The sequence below is a fragment of the Perognathus longimembris genome, chromosome 28, assembly GCF_023159225.1.
Source record: "Perognathus longimembris pacificus isolate PPM17 chromosome 28, ASM2315922v1, whole genome shotgun sequence".
Taxonomy (NCBI): Eukaryota; Metazoa; Chordata; class Mammalia; order Rodentia; family Heteromyidae; genus Perognathus; species Perognathus longimembris.
Genome location: NC_063188.1, coordinates 51,087,701 through 51,109,099, shown reverse-complemented (window position 1 = coordinate 51,109,099; position 21,399 = coordinate 51,087,701). Strand labels below are relative to the sequence as shown.

General features: G+C 39.1%; 1 protein-coding gene and 1 pseudogene across 2 annotated transcripts in view; both read right to left on the bottom strand.

Annotated features, from left to right (window-relative positions):
* The window catches only part of Chm (CHM Rab escort protein), a 190,733-nt gene that overhangs the window by 142,674 nt on the left and 26,660 nt on the right, over window positions 1-21,399 (bottom strand). The window lies entirely within an intron of this gene.
* On the bottom strand, window positions 12,150-12,821 carry LOC125343256 (annotated as a pseudogene).

The window sequence follows — 21,399 nt, the reverse complement described above, 5'->3', positions numbered from 1 at the left end:
TGTAACTTTTAGAAATGAAAAAAAAAACTATTTGTATCATTTTAAAACACTCCACTGGTGATCATTTACGCTAGCCACAAGAAACTCATATAGTCAGAAACAGCATGAGGTCAACCAAGCAAAAGGATATGTAAAACCCTTCAAACTCCCATAGATGATCTCCCACTATAGATAATTATAGACTAGTCTAAGTAAAGGACTATTTACTAGAAAGATAAAGGGAAAAACAAAGATAGAGGGTGAATAATTTTGAACTACTCTGTAACTATATATGAAAATGGTACAAAGAACCTCAATGAAAGTGGTTGATCAATAGGGCGTTGGGGGAGGAGAAAGTTCTGATGTGTGAGTTCTAGAAAAAGTAATATGTTAGGTTAATAAGAGTAAAAGAGAATGAGTATGGCTAAAATATATTGGTGGTATGTATAAAAATGGAACTATGAGACTTGCTGAAACTGCTTAAGGAAGGGAAAATGAGGGCAAAGGAGATTAAAGAGATTGATTAGAATACATTGTATATAGGAGTGGAAATGACACAATGAAATTCCCTTGTGAATAGCTACTATATGCTAATACAAAAAGAGGAAGAAAAGAAAAATACAAAATTCAACATTTCAAACTGGGAAGAGAAATACTGAACCTGTATATGGAGAAATAATAATGAATAGAATTAAACTCTCCAGGAGTATCATATAGTAAGAGAACTATTTTTTTAATTAGAAGAATAGAACACGAAAGCTTTTAAAAATAACCAAACAAGGACTGGAAGCATGGATCAATGGTATGAAATCAGACTAGAAAGTACAAGGACTTGAGTTCAAACCCTAGAATCACAAAAACATTTTTAAGTAAACAATAATTTCTCTGAAAGTGTAGCTCAAGGGGTAGAGTGCCAGCAATAATGATGCCAACTTCAAACCCTAATACCACAAATAATAATAACAACAACAAACACCAACAGAACTTTTAAAAATAAGTCACTGAAATAAAACTGAAAGCTTAATTACATAGAAAATTGCAGACACATGTAAAGACAGAATTATCAAACTAGAAAAGAAGCATTGTTTTTGTATGTTCAGGCCATGCACCCTCTACTACAGACATGGAACTCAGGCTCTGCAGTGGGAAAGCAGCCTTACTTGTATGTTAACAAGTGTATGTATATGTATTATATTACAATAAGACTTCATTTACAAAAAAATCTTAAAAACCTATACACCAATTTGAAACAAAGAAAAAAAGAAAACTAACAGATAAAGCCAAAGAGATTTTTTTTAAGAAGCCAAAGAGATGACCCAAAAGACAGCAAAGGTAAAAAGTTGAAGAACAGGAAAATAGATGTTAAAAAGAACTGAAAAGCAGAATAAGTCTATACACCAATATGGGAGTCATGAGATGAGCTTTAGGCCTGCCATCTCCTGTGCTGATAGGCTGGTTGCACACCATCCCAGCTTGACACTGAGGTGTCCACCAGCTCACCACCCAGATAATAGCATCCACTTTCTCCAGCAGTTTGTGGCCACCCACAGCTAACATGGGTGTCACTTATGAGGCAGTCAGATTTCTTCAAGGCTCATCACCAAGATTCTTTTCTAAAAAATTCAATCCCTAGAGTACTGGCAACTCATCTCTCCTCTCAGGCTTATAACAGCATGATCACCTATGGTCTGTTTGCAAAGCCACAAGAAAGCAAGCCCAGCAAAGCCTTAAACTGGGTAGCCACCACCAGCTCCAGACTTACAGAGTCACTGGCTGTCAGAGCTCAGTCGTTCACCTCCCTATCTCACCCTACAAACTAGACAGAGTACAGTAAGCACACAACCAGTTGAGTTTTGTAAGGGTTGGGGGTGTCCTTGGGCTTGAACTCTACTACTTAGCTAAAACTCTACTTCTATGGATAACTGGAGATAAGAATCTCAACAGGCTACCAAAATCAAATACACTGACAACAGGGAATAAACCATAGGAAAAACAAAAAGAAGAAATGACTTCAAATAGTACATTTAAAAAAAAAAAAGAAAGAAAACTCTCTTGTTCAAAACCTGCAGTTCATTTCGCCTAGCACCATCATATATAATCATATGTACACAGCTATCACTGTATTTGATTTTGGTACTGAGTATTGTATATACGTTTATATGAATTAGGGAAGGGAAGGGGAACAACAAAATGGTGAGACAAAGGACAAAGGCAGTATGTTGGAAATAAAACTTTACAACATGGGAAGAGGGAACTGGAGGGAAGGGGAAAGTGGGAGAAAAACAAGGGGGAGAAAAAATGTTCACCGCACAATATACTCACTACCTTACATATGTAACTGTAACCCCTCTGTACATTACCTTGACAATAAAATTAAATTTAAAAAAATCTCAACCTGCTTTCCAGCCCAGGCTGGCTTTAAGCTATGATCCTCAGTAGCTGGTAGAGTTACAGGTGTGAGCCACCAGTAACCAGGCAGCAATTGAGGTTTTCTACATCAAATCAGTAAATACCAAATGGAAATCAAGAAAAGTCCACTCTATTCTCCATGACACATTCCTGACACGTGGACCCATTTTCCTCACAAATACTTGGGAACCTCTCTCTCTCTCTCTCTCTTTCTCTCTCTCTCTCTCCCTCTCTCTTTCTCTCTCTCTGTCTCTCTCTCCCCCCCCACCCAGAATTACTGACAAGGATAAATGCAAACAAAGTCCACAGCTAAACAGAAGAGACTGAAACTGCATTACACAAATGCAAACACAAATATGTAAGGATTACAGAGAAAAGAGAATTCATCAAAAACAACTCTTTTTAAAGCCACAAAAGAAGCAAAAGATAAGATTACTAGGAGAAAATTATTATTAGGGTATAATCACAGAAGCCAATGTACTATAGTTTGAGATTGAGGTGAAATAATGACACTTATCAGAGCTGATAACTAAAAGACTCAGGATGAAAGAACTACAAGGAATAGAATGTTGTCTTCAGAATATAGAGCAAGCAAAGAATCTAGTACACAAAGGTAGATCTAGATAGGCATTGACTTATAAAAGCCAAAATGATAAATGATAAGAGCAGTAACCAAATACATATAAAATTCATGACAAGAAAAAGCTAGGTAATAAACATGAAGGGATGGTCTTTGTATGGCTAAAAAACAAGAGTAAACATAAACTGTAACCCCTCCGTACATCACTTTGACAATAAAGAAATGAAAAGAAAAAAAGAGTAAACATTTTGTTTACCTTGAAAATGTGAACATTATTGTGAAATTTTAAGATTGTTTCCCAGTCTAGAGGAATACACATTTCATATGGAACACAAAAGCAGTATAGGAAGAAAGAAAAACATAAATACATTTCTATATATTCATTAATGGATAAAAGTGGAGAAAAGACAAAGCAAAACAAAAACAAGCTAAACAGGAAGTACAACATAGGATTGATCATAGAAATGCATTTGTGAGTCACAAGAAAACAAATTAACAAATTGAAAGCAGTAAAATTCAGGTCTGGGCATGATTCTTTTTTTTTTTTTTTTTTTTGCCAGTCCTGGTGCTTGGACTCAAGGCCTGAGCACTGTCCCTGGCTTCTCTTTGCTCAAGGCTAGCACTCTGCCACTTGGGCCATAGCGCCACTTCTGGCCATTTTCTGTATATGTGGTGCTGGGGAATCGAACCCAGGGCTTCATGTATGGGAGGCGAGTACTCTTGCCACTAGGCCATATTCCCAGCCCCTGGGCATGATTCTTAATGATAAACCACTTGTCTAGCAAATTGGGGTTTGATCCCCAATAATACACACACACACACACACACACACACACACACACACACACACACACACACACACACACTATTCAAGAGGTACACCTGCAAGGAAACTCAATCTCATCTGTGTTAGTGTTATAATCCTTAAATCATAATGTATTCTTAGGAAAAAAAAGTAACACATATAAATAAATATACCCCTATAAATATATACTCAGAATATACAAAGCCAAAATTAACAGAATAGTGTAAGGAAAAATAATAATTCCACAAACAGGGTAAAAGATTTAAATAAACTATAATTAATGCCCTATCAGATGACATTAGTTTTGAATATTAACTATTTTGATCTGCTGACGATATAGAACTTCATATCCAAGAATTAGAGAAAGTACACTTTTAAACCATATCGTACCATATGATTCTAAACTACAAAGTAATCTTCAAAAATACAGAGCTGGGGCTGGGAATATGGCCTTGTGGTAAAGTGTTCGCCTTGTATACATGAAGCCCTGGGTTCGATTCCTCAGCACCATATATATAGAAAAAAGCTAGAAGTGGCTCTGTGGCTCAAGAGGTAGAGTGCTAGCCTTGAGCAAAAAGAAGCCAGGGACAGTGCTCAGGCCCTGAGGCCACGCCCCAGGACTGGCAACAGAAACAAAACAAAACAAAAATACAGAGCTGATGGTGTGACAACCATGTAATTAAATTAGAAATCAATTATCAAAAAATATAAAATCAAATATATTTTGTCAAAATACATAAAGAATTTTCAAACTCAAAAGCAAAATAAGAGGCTGGGGATATAGCCTAGTGGCAAGAGTGCCTGCCTCCGATACACGAGGCCCTAGGTTCGATTCCCCAGCACCACATAAACAGAAAACGGCCAGAAGCGGCGCTGTGGCTCAAGTGGCAGAGTGCTAGCCTTGAGCGGGAAGAAGCCAGGGACAGTGCTCAGGCCCTGAGTCCAAGGCCCAGGACTGGCCAAAAAAAAAAAAAAAAGCAAAATAAGCAATCAAATTGAAAAATATCTGACTACATTTATGAAAGATGATATGCAATGGAAAATAAACACATGGAAAATTTTCCTCATCACTCACCACTAAGGAAATATGAATTCAAACCATGATGAGGAATCATACTATACACCAATCAGGATTATTTTAAACAAAATGAACAATGACAACACAAAATTCTATCACAAACATGGACCACTCACACACTGCTAGTGAGAATATAAAAATGGAACAAACACTCAAAAATAATTTGTCAGTTTCCTAAAAAACACTAAGCCTGCAATTACTATATGACTGCACTTCTGGGAATTTATCCCAGACTAATAACATATTTTCACACACAAATTTATGTGTGTGAATGTTCACACAACAATTTTACTTGTAATAGCAAAAAATAAGAATCCCAATGTTAGGGATCTGGCTCTAGGTTAAAGCCCTTGCCTAGCATGGGTTCAGTCCTCAACAGCAGTCAGTAACATGAAACAAGCAAAAGACATGAAAAATGATACTTCAAAAATTGGCTGGGTGCTGGTGGCTGGGTCTTGTAATCCTATCTACTCAGGAGGCTAAGTTCTGAGGATCCCAATTTGAAGCCAGCCTGGGCAGAAAAGTCCCCGTTAGACTCTTCTCTGCAATTAACCACTCAAATATGGGAAGTGGCCCTGTGGCTCAAATGGTAAAGCGTTAGTCTTGAGCACAAAGAGGCTCTTGGGGACAGTGCCCAGGCCCTGAATTCAAGCCCCAAAATGGACTTAAAGAAATTGGAATCACCTCAGATACTCCAACAATAGAGGAATGGTGAACTAAAATATGGTACAGACATAATACAAAGACGATTGAACAACAAGCAACAGGTTATGGACACTTGCAACAACCTGACTGAATAAATTCCAACAAAGTTCCCATGATATACAGACTCATACTTAAAATAACAAAATTAATGCAAAACAGATTAGCAGTCATGGGAGTCAAGAAAAGGCAGGTGAAAGAAAGGAGGCATCTTTGTTACTATGGTTCCATTGTTTATTCATTTCTATACTGAATTGAACTTCATTCTGTGGACTGTGAGAGGTGAGACTAAAAGGTAAAGAAAAATGAAATATAGGAAGGAAGAAACAAACTGGAACTTCTAAACTTTATTTTGCATCACTGGCATGTTTTGTCATAAGTGTTGGAATAAAAGAATCTCAATGTTTTAGAACAAAAATATATATTTGAGGGGCTGGGAATATGGCCTAGTGGCAAGAGTGCTTGCCTCACATACATGAAGCCCTGGGTTTGATTCCCCAGCACCACATATAGAAAATGGCCATAAGTGGCGCTGTACCTAAAGTGGCAGATTGCTAGCCTTGAGCAAAAAGAAGCCAGAGACAGTACTGGGACCCTGAGTCCAAGCCCAGGACTGGCAAAACAAAAACAAAAAAACTCAAAAAATATATATTTGAGAATTTTAAACTATAACTCTAAGTAAACAATACAGTAATCATAATTATTAGAAAATACAAATCATGGACAGCAGTTAGTGTGGTCCTGAGTCATAAATGATTATATTAGGCAAAAAAATAGTTAAGAATTTAATTCAGGAGAGGATTGTGTTATGTGAAGTAAGCCAGACCCAGAGAAACACAGGTTTTTTGCATGGTTTCCCTCATTAGTGGGAAATAGAATGTGCTTATAAATCTACAAGTAAGCACTATGAGTGGCACCCAAGCGATTTTAAATGAATTAATATAGTATAATTAATATAGTATAATATATTATATATAATATAGTATAATAGAATCTATGGAGAATGCAAATAGTAAAATTCTTTAGAAAGACTAAGTCAAAGCCTAACAAAATGAGTACTAGAAAATGTGTACATGCAAGGGAGGGGGTCAACAAGATAGGGGTAAAAGAATGAATGAGGAAAATGAGCAGAATACAGGCAAGAATGCATTGTACATGCCAGAGAACTGAAAAAAAATAAGGGAAGGGGTGGGTGGAAGGGTGGTGAAAATGTTGACGGGATGACACAGATCAAGATGCATTGTGCACATAAAATGACTTGTTAAATGGCAAAAATTCAATACATTATTGAAAAATTAATAAAAGTGAGAGGATGGTTAAGGTGGGAGGGGTGGGTGAGAATGTTAAAAGGGGTGACATTAATCAAGAAGCACTGTATTCATAAACTGCTCTGTTGAATGGCAACTCCTTTATACAACTACCTAAAGAAAATAAAAAATATATTAGAAAAGAAAATGACACATAAAAAGAATTTAATTCAAGAAGTTAGAAAAAGAACAAATGATTCTAAGCCAAAGAATGTACAAGGGAGGAAATAGTAAAGATAAAATTAGCTATCAGATAGAAAACAATGATATTACTGGAGCCAACAAAAGAAAAGAGAGTTCTTTGAAAAGACAAGCAATAAAATAGACAAATTGCTGACAAGAATGATCAAAGATAATACAAAACAGAGAGAAGGCACAGATACTATCTAAAATTAAACATATGATAGCTCTAGTAGAGAACAGTGAGCAAGTGAGACAGTCATGTGACTGAATAGAAATGCAGAAGATCAATTAGTGTGGGAAGTAGAAATGGAAGTCATAAAGAGGTTACTGGAGTCAAATGGTAAATGATGAAATAAACTGGAAAGGAGAAAAGAGAAGAACTAGTTTTATTTGGACTGTCTTGAAAGTATTAGTGACAGAATATGCAGAAGGATGGAACATAGGTTTCAGGGAAAAGATAAAGACATTAAAAAATATTAAGAATAAATCAATACGGGGAATGGGAATATGGCTTAGTGGTAGAGTGCTTGCCTTGCATGCATGAAGCCCTGAGTTCAATCCTCAGCACAACATAAACAGAAAAAGCCAGAAGTGGCGCTGTGGCTCAAGCGGTAGAGTATTAGCCTTGAGCAAAAAGAAGCCAGGGACAGTGCTCAGGCCCTGAGTCCAAGCCCCAGGACTGGCAATCAATCAATCAATCAATCAATCCATCCAGGTGCTGATGGCTCAGGCCTATAATTCTAGCTACTCAGGCTGCGATCTGAAGATTGACGTTCAAAGCCAGCCTAGGCAGCAAAGTCCCTCCTGAGACTCTTATCTCCAATTAACCACCAGAAAACCAGAAGTGGAGCTGTGGCTCAAAGGGATAGAGCATTAGCCTTGAGCAAAATAGCTCAGGGATAGCATCCAGGCCCTGAGTTCAAGCCCCATAACCAAACAATAATAGTAATAACAAAAATAATAATAATAATGTCATTGCTCCCTACCTAAGGAAACAAAGTCTTCACAATACAACTCCAGTATAATTCTTCTAAATTGAATGCTCATTACTCCAATGCAATTATCCTAATAGGACTTCAAGTCATCCTAAAAGTCTTGCCAATCACCCGGCGTGTCCTTCCAATGTGCCCTCATTTCTCACTGAACCCTATACATCTTTCAATTCTCAGCTAAAATGTACCTCTGTGACACTTGCTACAAGACATAGTCACCTCTGTCTGGCTTCCCACTGTCAGGTTCACAGGAAAGGAAACCCGACACATGGTTCAGGTAGAGGAGTTTATTGGCAGGGAGAGGAAACTGCCAGCCCACACAAGATGGAGGCATGGGGAGACAGGGGGGAATGAAGAAGAGAGAAAGAGAGAAAAGGAAAGAGAATGTGGATTCTGTTGAGCCGAATTATATAGGGAAAGGTGGGAGATATGGCCAAGTGGATTGGATGTGACCTCAGAAAAGGGGGAGGTAACTGATTCCAGGTATGCCAGTTACCTAGGTAACTTGGGTACTGGGCACAGACTTAAACAGGTTGGGGGGCCTCTGCTTGGAGCCCTCCTAGTGGTGGACCTTACATTCTGGCCTATGAATAATTATGAAAAAGGACATAGACTCTCTCTCTGGCTACTTACACGCAATAGGGGCAAAAGGAGATGTGGCCCCTTCGGGAGAAGGCAAGCAGCAGCTTTCCCTTGGTGGTAGATGCCACTCCTTGATTAAAGCCTGGAAGAAGTCTCATGAGGCAGGGGATGTAACTTATTAAGAGCTGACCACAAACACTGTCAGAGTTATTTTTCTAAAACTGCCCACTTTTTCCTTCAGCTTGTGTAGTAGGTCAAATCCAGAATCAAACCCTTTGGGAGGGAACCTGGGGGGGTGGGGGGTGGCCTTGGAACCCAGCCTGCATCTCGCTCTTGAGGGCACAAGCCAAAAGGTTGGGCCATTGAGGCTGGTTTTACAGCCTATGAGGTGTTTTGACTTTATGGAGTAATCTGGTGAGGACACAGGAGTCCAATAAGGACGTAGAGTGGGATCCACAAGGATGTAGAGTGAAATTCTTGATTAAGGCATCCCTAAAACGACAAAAGACTAGCCAAAAAGGCTTAAGGGGATGCTCTGGCATGGTCAGATAAACAGAAGACCTGTAGATGAGAGCCACTCACCAGACATAGAGAGGAGATGGTGTGGTGAATGCGTAGCCAGCAATGGTAAAGTATGGAGGTCCGAAGTGAGTTTTCCCCAGCTTCTGGCAGTTTGGTCCAAGGAGAGGCAGTCAAGGAGGCGGATTAAACCTCAAAAGAGAAGAGGGAGGAGGGGATCCAGCAACTGCTGACTCTGTCCCCATCCCAGTCATGGCACTGGATGTTTTAGGGAGCAGAGCTGACTCCATTTTGATTAGGGAAACGTGGTAGGAAATGTTGGAGGCAGTAGATTAGGTCAACCTGACCCAAAAATTCTGTTTCTGTAAATGGCTTGCTTGTTTGTTGCTTGCTCTACCCCCTGCGTCAAAACCCTACATCTGTGCTATGCTTTTACCTTTATAACCCCCAATTTGAGGACTGCTTGGAGGGGCACGATGGCAGCTCCGGAGTCTGCACTGTGTCCCTGGCCAGTCAGCCCATTTTTCAAGGGCTAGTTTCAGCTTCTGAGTCTGTGCTATGTCCAGGTTTGGCAGTTTGCTTTTTGCTTCCCCACTAAACCCATCTTTTTGCTTGAGACTATGTCTCAGTGGTGGACTGGGGGGGGGGGGGGGACATGGAAGCTGCCCCCCGCCCCCCACTGGGGCCCATAACATCGCCACATGATTCAGGCAGAGAGAGTTTATTGGGGGAGTGCAAACTGCCAGCCCACACAAGATGGAGGCATGAGATGAAAGAGAGGAAGGAAGAAGGGAGAAAGGGAGTGAGAGAGAAAAGGAAAGAGAGCAGGGACTCATGTTGAGCCTGATTATATAGGGAAAGGCGGGAGATATGGACAGGTGGATTGGATGTGACCTCAGAGAAGGGAGAGGTAACTGCCTCCAGGTGTTCCAGTTACCTAGGTAACTCAGGTACTGGGCACAGGCTTAAACAGGTGGGGGGCATCTGCATGGAGTCATCCCAGAGGTGGACTTTACACACCTACCAATGTTATTTACCAATAGAACTAGCAGCATTTTGAAGAGCAGAGGGTGCTGTACTTATTCAGGGTCCTCTATAAGCAATGTTACAAACTTGTTACGTAGTTATTGGGTTTAATCCTATCAACAATCTCATGTATTAAGTGACTGTACTATGCCTTTTTTATAAAATATGTAGAGAAAAATGAAATAAGTTGCAAAGAGATTGCAAAGCCAGTGAGCAGAGAAGCCAAAGCCACAACATGAGTGTAGGAATTTTTGCTAAAAAGCCCACAAAAATTCCACTGACTCCAAAGGGAGTCAAAGCATAGGAAAGCTGATGGAAATGATGTATCCACTATACAAAATAGCATTATCAGTTGATCAAAAAATTAAAAATGAAACTACTGTGGGATCCAGGAATTGCATTTCTGTGTATTTATCAAAAGGATTGAAATCAGGATCTTTTTGGGGGGGGCAAAACAGTTCCTAAAATTTATTTTTAAGCAAGGGGCTTTATTTTCCCCCTAATTTACTTTATTGTGGTTTTGGAGGTGCTATACAGTGGGGTTACCTTTACATTTGTCAAATATTAAGTACATTTCCTTTCACACAGTGCCGTCTGTTCCCTCATTCTCTCCCATTCCCTCTCATCTCCACCCACCAGTTGCATAGTTCACTTTCATCAGTGTCCACTGGACTCCACTACTGCACTTTTTCACCCTTTTCCCTCTGATTTTGTGCCCACCCCCCACCCTCCCACAGATGTGCACGTAAATGCACAGTATATAAGGTAAAGAATACAGGATCATCAGAGAAAGAAAAATTAGTCTAAGAAAAGTCCTTTGTTTCCATATGAGCAAGGGGCTTTAATGTGACTGAAATAGTTTAGGTTAAAAGTCTAAGCTACAAAGGATGATTTCCTTCATGGTATCCTATAGTAATAATCCTTCCAGGTACACACAGGTTGACTCTCACATAGGCAGCAGAAAATTTACACTTTAGGTGATACACTTAAAATACTCATAAATTAGTAGTGTGACCATCCAGTATTAGACTCTAAGCAAATAAGAGTGAATACAGGAACGATACAAATACTAGCAAAAAATAAATCTATAATTTTTTGGAAAAAAATATATACCAAGGGAACAAGAACTAAGGATATTTTTTTTCTTTTTCTTTTTGCTAGTCCTGGGGCTTGAACTCAGGGCCTGAGCACTGTCCTTGGCTTCTTTTTGCTCAAGGCTAACATTCTACCACGTGAGCCATAGCACCAGTTCCAGCTTTTTCTGTTGATGTGATGCTGAGGAATCAAACCCAGGGCTTCATGCATGCTAGGCAAGCACTCTGCCGCTAGGCCACATTCCCAGTCCCATGAACTGGAGATATACCAACATTATACTAAAATATACAATTTTATTCCTAAGTGAAAATAAATCTTAAGATACTATTCTCAAATTAAAACTTGATTTTGTCTTGCTAGCACAGAGTGAAAACTGAGACCAATTTAAGGTTTAGGTCTATGTTGTGAAAAGAAGCCCTCCTAGCCTTTTGATTATATCCAAGTTATAAAATAATTACACTGATGCTTTTAACCTGCCCTGTGTAATATTTTAACATATTGCTATTTAATAATTTGGAGACAGCTAATATTTATATAAATACCTTGTTTGAAACTGATGTTTCAATGACTACTGTGAATATTTTTGATAATTTACATGATCTTAAGCATTCTACATGATAGTTATCTAATAAATCATATGGTGATTAATTAGTGTTTGAAAATAATTGTACTTTTATTTGAGTAAGCATTGTAGGGAAAAAAGTGTGTTGAATATAGTTTCCTGTTATGTTTCCTAACTTATGATTATTTAAAATTTTTCTCATCAAGAGAGTTAAATAGCACTCAAACCAAAAGTGAATGAATCAAACTTCTCCTTTCTCCCACTTTTACATGCTCACTTCCAACCATCATTTCCCTGCAAAATTTCTACTTAGTCCCTTAAAAATCAATGCTATGAAAGTTTTCTGAAAGGCTCAGCAGTTTCTTTTAGTCTCTGAATGATTATAGTATTCTGTAAATCTTCTTCTCCCAGGGTGAGTGTCTCATCTAGCAATCTGAGGAAAGGAAGAGCTATTGCCAGGGAAAACGGAGGGCTTCTTTGAGGTGCTTGGTATTTTTCAATGAAGTCTTTGATGTGGCTTACCCTATGAGAAATATTAAATTTCTAGACAATACTTTTCCCATTGGCTAACCAGATCTGTACATTAGTAATGGGTTCCAAGTTGTTCAGTGAAACAGCACATAAAGTATTTTTACTTTCAACTTCAATCTTTGCTTTTGAAACAATTTTTGGTGTAGCACTTCCTAGTCTATGACCCTGTCCTGAGAAGGGCTGGAACACAGGCTTTGTCAATATACATACTTCAGTTTTTTTGTCTTCAACTTTCACATCCACCTCCCCCTTATCAAAAATTCCCTGTAATTCTGCAGGTAATTCCCTGTTTCTTCTGTTCAGTGGGAGACAAGGATTTGGCACCAATCTTCTGAGCTTCCTCAAAAAGGCTGCCAACTAAGTGTTCACAATTCATTTGCTGGTTATAACTAAGAGGCTGATTGTCAGATCCTGTGTCACAAACCCATTCTTCTTTTATACTTTCAAGATTATCTACTTCTTTCATTCTTTGTGTTTTTCTATGCCTCTTCAGCCTCTGACTGAACCTGAGGTGAGATTTCCCTGCATTGTGACCATGTTGAACTTTACCTGAGCCCCGTCATCCAGAGAGGGACAGTTGAGGGAGTTCCCCCACCCCCACCCCTGGGCAGCCCCAAACGGGCTTAATTCCAGGACCACCCTCACCTATGGGATTTAAATACGCCTCCTGGATGCCCTCTGGTTAACCCATGACAAGGTCAGACGCAGATCACCCCAAATTCCCATCCTTCACCTTAAGTATAGCCGGGCTTCCGGAAATCAGGATCTTGGTGAAATATTTGCACACCCATATTCACACCACCATTAGTCATAGTAGCCAAAAAGTATGAGCCACCCAACAGACAGGTGTTAGTGATAAAAGTAACGTACACAAGAGTGGGATATCATTCAGTTAAGAAGGAAGACATTGCTCCAGATGCATTGTATTCATATATTACTTTGCTGAATGGCAACCCCTTTGTACAACACTTAAAGATAAAAAATAAAATTAAAAAAACAACCACAGAGATGAATGTGAAATGAAGACAATTTTAAGAAGACCAGACAATCCAGCAAGGTGATAAGTAATTGAATATTTCACTGAAAATAAATAGCCCTTATTGTGTTCATTCCCAACATACCATTTTGTTCTTGAAGGCTGCTGAATCAGTAGGAAAATTGGGGGGGGGGGGGGGAGGCTGTCCAGTCTACATACATGTGAATGCACTAGCTCAAAAAGTGAATTACCAGGTGAAAATCAAAAGGGAGAAAGTTCTGCAATCTATAATAACATGAAATAAACATGAAGTTCCTGATCTAAGTAAAAATAAGACAATCACAAAGATATAACCACTGAGAAAATTAGTAGAGTGCCTGCCTAGCATTAACAAGGCCTTGTATCCAAATTCCAGCAAGAGACATGAAAGGATTTCATGTGGAAACTGGCTACAATGTAGTAAGTAGATTGAAGGGCTAGAGATCTGTTGGGATCAGCTGATAAATAGTAAGGGTCTGAATTTGATAAGTAACAGAGACTTGGACAAAAGGGGATATTAAGATTAGGGTAGGGCTGGAGATATGGCCTAGTGTCAAGAGTGCTTGCCTTGTATACATGAGGCCCTGGGTTCAATTCCCCAGCACCACATATACAGAAAACGGCCAGAAGTGGCGCTGTGGCTCAAGTGGCAGAGTGCTATCCTTGAGCAAAAAGAAGCCAGGGACAGTGCTCAGGCCTTGAGTTCAAGGCCTAGGACTGGCCAAAAAAAGAAAAAAAAGATTAGGGTAAATCAGTAAAATTATGTTTTCAAAATACATAGCATAGTGCCTAAAATAACTCAATAATATTACACATTGCCATAGTCATCATCACCACTATGGCCACCACCACCACCACCACCATCATCATCATCAAGTAGTATCATCATCTATCATCATCAGATGTTAGAACCTGTTGGCTACTACGTAAATAAAAAGGACAATGAAAAGCAAACCAACAGAAATTTCCAAGTGTGAAAGAAGATAATGTTGTCATTCCAAAAGAATAAGAATGGGGTATGATCTGGACAATGTTGGTTTCCATCTACAATCCTAGCTACTCTGGAAGCTGAGATCTGAGGATCATAGCTCAAAGCCAGCCCAGAGAAAAAAGTCCATGCGACTCATCTCTGATTAATCAGCAAAAAGATGAAAGTGCTAGAATGCTAATCTTGAGTGAAAAAAATCCAAGTAAGAGGACAAGGCTGTGAGTTCAAGCCCCAGTACTGGCTGAAAATCAAACTAATAAACAAAAATCAGGATACTGTTTTTCTTGCATAGGAGTATGCTGTGGTGAGGATGAGGAAGAATAGTTAGATGTTAGTCTCACTAAGTTTATGAAAGGTGGCTGAGAATGTGGCTTAGTGATAGAGTGCTTGCCTGGCATGCATGAAGAAGCCCTGCCTTCAATTCCTCAGTACCACATAAACAGTAAAAGCTGGAAGCGGCACTGTGGCTCAAGTGGTAAAAAAAAAAAAAAAGAAGTTCAGAGACAATGCCCAGGCTCTAAATGCAAGCCCTTGGGACTGGCGGGGGGGGGGGGGGGGGGGGAGAAGGAGCCTATGCAATCTAGATGAAGATGGTGACAGTAAGATAACTGCAGCTGGTGCTTAGGACAAATTCAGATCAGGATACTTCAATAATATAGAAGACAACCACTACTTTCAAATAATGGTGGTTATTTGAGCCCTTAAACATTGGCTTAGGATCCAGGAGACTGAAACATACAATGTCTTACCAGTTATTAAAAAATCATTTCAAGGGCTGGGGATATAGCCTAGTGGCAAGAGTGCCTGCCTCGGATACACGAGGCCCTAGGTTCGATTCCCCAGCACCACATATACAGAAAACGGCCAGAAGCGGCGCTGTGGCTCAAGTGGCAGAGTGCTAGCCTTGAGCAAAAAGAAGCCAGGGACAGTGCTCAGGCCCTGAGTCCAAGGCCCAGGACTGGCCAAAAAAAAAAAAAAAAAAAAAAAATCATTTCAAAAAGGATTAAAAATGGAAATTATGAAACTCAGGGAAGAAAACATCAGGGGGAACTTTTCAAGATGTTATAACGGGCAAGGATCCTCTAAACAAGACCCCAAAAGGAAGGAAACAAAAGCAAACATAAACAAATAGGATTGCATCAAATTAAATAGCTTCTACATAACAAAGAAAATGAATAATCAGAGTTTAGAAACAAATGGCATGACTAAAACGTGGTATAGGAAATAGTAGATTCCCATGGTGAAACTATTCTGAACAATGAACTGACAGTTTAACCAAATGAAACAAGAAGCTGAAACATGTTTTGTCTGTAAGGAATAGACTTAAGAGGAGGCAGAAGATGAATGGAGAGAGGAAGTAGGTGAATAACAGTTATACTATTTAATGCGCATATACAAAAATGCAACTAGGTAACTTGAGGGGATAGAGAATGATGGAAGGAATGATCAAGATGCATTGCACATACAAATGGACATGTTAGATTGGAACTACATTGTACAACTACTTAACAGCAACATAAAATAATTTATATTTTAAAGGAGACAAACTAAGGAAATGGAAACACTTGGAAAAAAAACATACTGAGTGAAGTGAGCCAGATCCAAAGAAACATGAACTCTATGGTTTTCCTCATAGGGAATAATTAGTATCTCTACAATAGTCATAGAAGAAGATCACAATAGCTCAATAGCTATGCCTATATGAACACATAAGATAATGCTAAGCAGAATGAACTCCAAGTTATGGAAATAAGTGATATATCATTGTTGTAGTTATTTTCAACATGCCATGTGAAACCATACTTTTTTTTTTTTTCTCAAATTTTTATTATCAAACTGACGTACAGAGAGGTTACAGTATCATACGTTGGGCATTGGATACATTTCTTGTACTGTTTGTTGCCTTGTCCCTCATGCCCCCTCCCTTCCCCCCTTTCCCTCCTCCACCCTGGTGTTCAGTTCACTTACACCAAACAGTTTTGCAAGTATTGCTTTTGTAGTTATTTCTCTTTTTTTACCCTGTGTCTCTCGAATTTGGTATTCCCTTTGAATTTCCTACTTCCAATACCAGTAAACACGGTTTCCAATATACTCAGATATATTACAGAGATAGTGTAGGTACAAACATAGGAAGGTGATACAAAACATTATCAATAATAGAAACTACACATACACATAGGACGTTGAAAGTGGTTACAACTGTGATATAACACTTGTTTCCATAACATGGAGTTCATTTCAATTAGCATCATCTTATGTGTTTCTAAGGGTATAGCTATTGGGCCTTGTGATGCTCTGCTATGACTTGCCTAAACCTGTACTAATTATTCCCAATAAGGGAGGCCATAGAGTCCATGTTTCTTTGGGTCTGGCTCACTTCACTTAGTATAACTTTTTCCAAGTCCTTCCATTTCCTTACAAATGGAACAATGTCATTCTTTCTGATAGAGGCATAAAATTCCATTGTGTAAATGTACCACATTTTCCTGATCCATTCATCTATGGAGGGGCATCTGGGTTGGTTCCAGATTCTCGCTATGACAAATTCTGCTGCGATGAACATTGTTGTGCTGGTGGCATTACTGTGATTTTGTTGGTGGGCTTTTGGATAGATACCCAACAGTGGGGCTGCTGGGTCATAGGGGAGTTCTATATTGAGCCTTCTGAGGAATCTCCATACTGCTTGCCAGAGTGGCTGAACCAGTTTACATTCCCACCAACAATGAAGTAGGGTTCCCTTTTGGCCACATCCCCTCCAACAATTGTTATTATTAGTTTTCTTGATATATGACATTCTTGCTGGGGTGAGATGGAATCTCAATGTTGTTTTGATTTGCATTTCCTTTATGGCCAGTGATGTAGAGCATTTTTTCATATGTCTATTGGCCATTCTCATTTCCTCATCAGAGAAGTTTCTTTGTAAGTCTTTAGCCCACTTGATGAGGGGGCTATTGGTTCTTTGCAGTTTTGTTTTGGAAGAAGGTAATTTTTTTAGTTCTGCATATATTTTAGAGATGAGGCCTTTGTCTGTTGAATGTCCGGTAAAGATCTTCTCCCAGTCTGTGGGCTTTCTGTTTATCTTGAGAGCTATGTCCTTTGCCGTGCAGAAGCTCTGGAGTTTGATGCAGTCCCATTTGTCCAACCTTTCTTTGATTTGTAGCCTTTCAGGGTCTTTGTTCAGGAAGTTCTGTCCTGTGCCAAGGAGCCCAAGTGTTTCTCCTACTCCTTCCTTTAGTGTCTTCAGGGTGCCTGTTTTGATTTCAAGGTCTTTAATCCATTTGGAATTGATTTTGGTGCAGGGTGATATATAAGGATCTAGTTTTAGTTTGTTGCATGTGTTGAGCCAGTTTTGCCAGCACCACTTGTTAAAGAGGCTATCTTTCTTCCATACTATTGTTTTAGCTCCTTTATCAAAGATTAAGTAGGCATAGTTCTGTGGGTTTAATTCTGGGTCTTCAATTCTGTTCCATTGGTCTTCAGGCCTGTTCCGGTGCCAATACCAAGCTGTTTTTATTACTATAGCTTTATAATACAGCTTGAAGTTGGGTATTGTAATTCCTCCAGCACTGTTCTTTCTGCTTAGGAGTGTTTTTGCTATTCTAGGTCTTTTATTGTTCCATATGAATTTCTGGATTGCTTCCTCTATTTCATTAAAGAATGGTGTTGGGATATTAATGGGTATTGCATTGAATTTGTAGATAGCCTTTGGCAATATTGCCATTTTGATTACATTAATCCTCCCAATCCAGGAGCATGGGAGGTTTTTCCATTTTCTTAGTTCTGACTTAATTTCGTTTTTCAAGCTTTTAAAGTTCTCTTCAAAGAGGTCTTTCACTTCATTGGTTAAGGTTATTCCTAGGTATTTTATGTTTTTGGGGGCTATTGCAAAAGGAGTTGCTTTCCTGATTTCAGCCTCGGTCTTCGGGTTGTTAGCATAGAGAAAGGCCGTTGATTTTTGAAGGTTTATTTTATATCCTGCAACTTTGCCAAAGTTTTGGATCAGCTCTAGTAGCTTGGGGGTAGAGTCTATGGGATTCTTTAGGTATAGGATCATGTCATCTGCGAAGAGAGAAAGTTTAACTTCATCTTTTCCTATTTGGATCCCCTTTATATTCTCTTCTTGCCTAATTGCTCAGGCTAGGAATTCTAGTACTATGTTGAAGAGCAGGGTAGAGAGTGGACATCCATGCCTTGTTCCTGATTTTAAAGGGAATGGCTTTAGTTTTTCACCATTTAGAGTTATGCTTGCTGTTGGTTTGTCATAAACTGCCTTGATTATATTTAGGAATGTTCCCTGGAATCCCAGTTTTTCCAGGGCTTTTAGCATAAATGGGTGCTGGATTTTATCGAACGCTTTTTCCGCATCCAGCGATAAAACCATGTGGTTCTTTACCTTGCTCCGGTTGATGTGGTGGATTACATTAATTGACTTGCGTATATTAAACCAGCTTTGCATCCCTGGGATGAATCCAGTTTGATCGTGGTGTATGATTTTTTTGATGACCTGTTGAAGTCGATTGGCCAGAAATTTGTTGAGAATTTTTGCATCTATGTTCATCAGGGAGATTGGTCTGTAGTCCTCTTTCCGTGATGAGTCTCTGCCTGGTTTTGGGATGAGGGATATACTGGATTCATAAAATGAGTCTGGCAGTGAACGTTCTCTTTCAATTTCGTTGAAGAGTTTGAGAAATATTGGAGTGAGTTCTGTTTTGAAGGCCTTGTAGAATTCTGCGGTGAATCCATCTGGACCTGGGCTTTTCTTGGATGGGAGATCATTTATTGCTGTTTCTATTTCAATACTGGATATGGGTCTGTTTAGAAGGTTTAAGTCTTCATAGTTGAGTTTGGGGGTATCAATTTTTTCTAGGAAATCATCCATTTCTTCCAAGTTCTCGAATTTGTTGGCATAAAGGTTTGCAAAATAGTCCCTTATTATTTTCTGAATTTCAGTTATTTCTGTGGTGATGCTACCTGTTTCATCTCTTATCTTGTTTATTTGAGTGTGCTGCCTTCGTTCTTTGGTCAGGTTTGCCAGGGGTCTGTCTATCTTGTTGATTTTTTCAAAGAACCAACTCTTTGTTTTGTTGATTCTTTCGATGGTTTTTTTCGTCTCTAATTGATTTAATTCTGATTTGATTTTAATTATTTGCTTCCATCTATTGACTTGGGGTTTGGCTTGCTGTTCTCTCTCCAGAAAATTAAGGTGCTTCCTTAAATTACTGAGTTGCTGTTTCTCCAGTTTGTTGATGTATGTACTCAGAGATATAAATTTTCCTCTGAGTACTGCCTTTGCTGTGTCCCAAAGGAGCTGGTACTTTGTGCCCTCAACTTGGTTGAAGTCCATAAACATTTGAATTTCTGTTTTAATTTCTTCAATGATCCACTGATGGTTCAGCAGTGTGTTCTTTAGTCTCCATGAATTGTGGGATTTTCTGTGGTGGCTGAATGAGTTGAGCTCTAATTTTATTCCATTGTGGTCTGAAAGAATGCAGGGAATGATTTTGATACTTCTGAATTTGTACAGATTTTCTTTGTGCCCTAAGATGTGATCTATTTTGGAGAATGTTCCGTGTGCTGCCGAAAAGAATGTGTATTCTGTCCTTGCTGGGTGGAATATTCTGTAGATGTCGATTAAGTCTAGTTGGTCTATGCAATTGTTTAGTTCTGTGGTTTCTTTGTTCAGTTTTTGGCGTCTTCATCTGTCCAGAGGTGATAGTGGAGTGTTAAAGTCCCCCACTATCATTGTGTTTGGGTCTATGAATGTTTTTAGAGCCAGTAGTGTTTGTTTGATGAAGTTGGGTGCTCCTGCATTTGGAGTGTAGATATTTAGGATGGTTATTTCTTCCTGTTGGAGAGATCCTTTTACTAGTATGTAGTAACCTTCTTTGTCTCTTCTTACCTTTTTTAATTTGAAGTCAATTTTGTCTGATACTAGGATTGCAACTCCAGCCTGCTTATGGGGGCCATTTGCTTGATAGATTTGTTTCCAGCCTTTCACTTTTAGAAGATGTTTACTTTTGCTGGATAGATGTGTCTCTTGGAGGCAGCAGAAAGATGGATCTTGATTTTTCATCCAAGTTATGAGCCTATGTCGTTTGATTGGAGAATTAAGTCCATTAATGTTGACAGTTAGGATTGAGAGGTGATCGTTTGTTCCTTTCATTATCACTGTCTTGTGTAAAGCTGTGTCTTCCCATTTCTTGATCTAGTGTTTACTAATTAGGGTTCATTTCTCTGTCTGTGTTGGGATCTTGATTATTTTCCCTGTATAGTACATCTTTAAGGATTTTGTGTAAAGCTGGTTTGGTGGAGATATATTGTTTCAGTTTTTCCTTATTGTGGAAGACTTTTATTTGACCTTCGGCTATGAAGGAGAGTTTGGCGGGGTACAGAATTCTTGGTTGGTAGTTGTTTTTATTTAGAGTTTGGTATACTTCATTCCAGGCTCTCCTTGCTTTCATGGTCTCTGCTGAGAAGTCTGGGGTAATTCTGATTGCTTTTCCTTTATATGTGATTGTTTTCTTTGCCCTAACAGCTTTGAGTATTTTTTCCTTGCACTCTGCTGAAGCTGTTTTGATCACAATGTGTCGGTGGGAAGTCCTATTCTGGTCTGGTCGACTTGGGGTTCTAAATGCTTCTTGTATCTGTATAGGCCTTTCCTTCTGGATGTTTGGGAAGTTCTCAGCTAATATTCTGTTAAATAGGTTGCCTATCCCATTAACCTCTTTCTCCAAGTTTTCCTCAATACCTATTATCCTTAAATTGGGCTTCCTGATTGTGTCTTGAATCTCCTGTAGCGGTCTGTTTTGTTGCTTGGACTGGATTTGTATTGATTTTTGATCTTTCTCCATAGAATCTAAGGAATCTTCAGCTCCTGAGATTCGATCCTCTGCTTCAGTTAGTCGGGACTGTAGGCTAGCTACTTGATTTCGAATCTCTTTTCCTTCTGACTGGTCTTTCCTGATGATTTCCATGTCATTTCTTAGGTCCTGTATGGACTTCTTTACTTCATTAACTTCATTACTTTGGTTTTGAGAGTTGTCTCT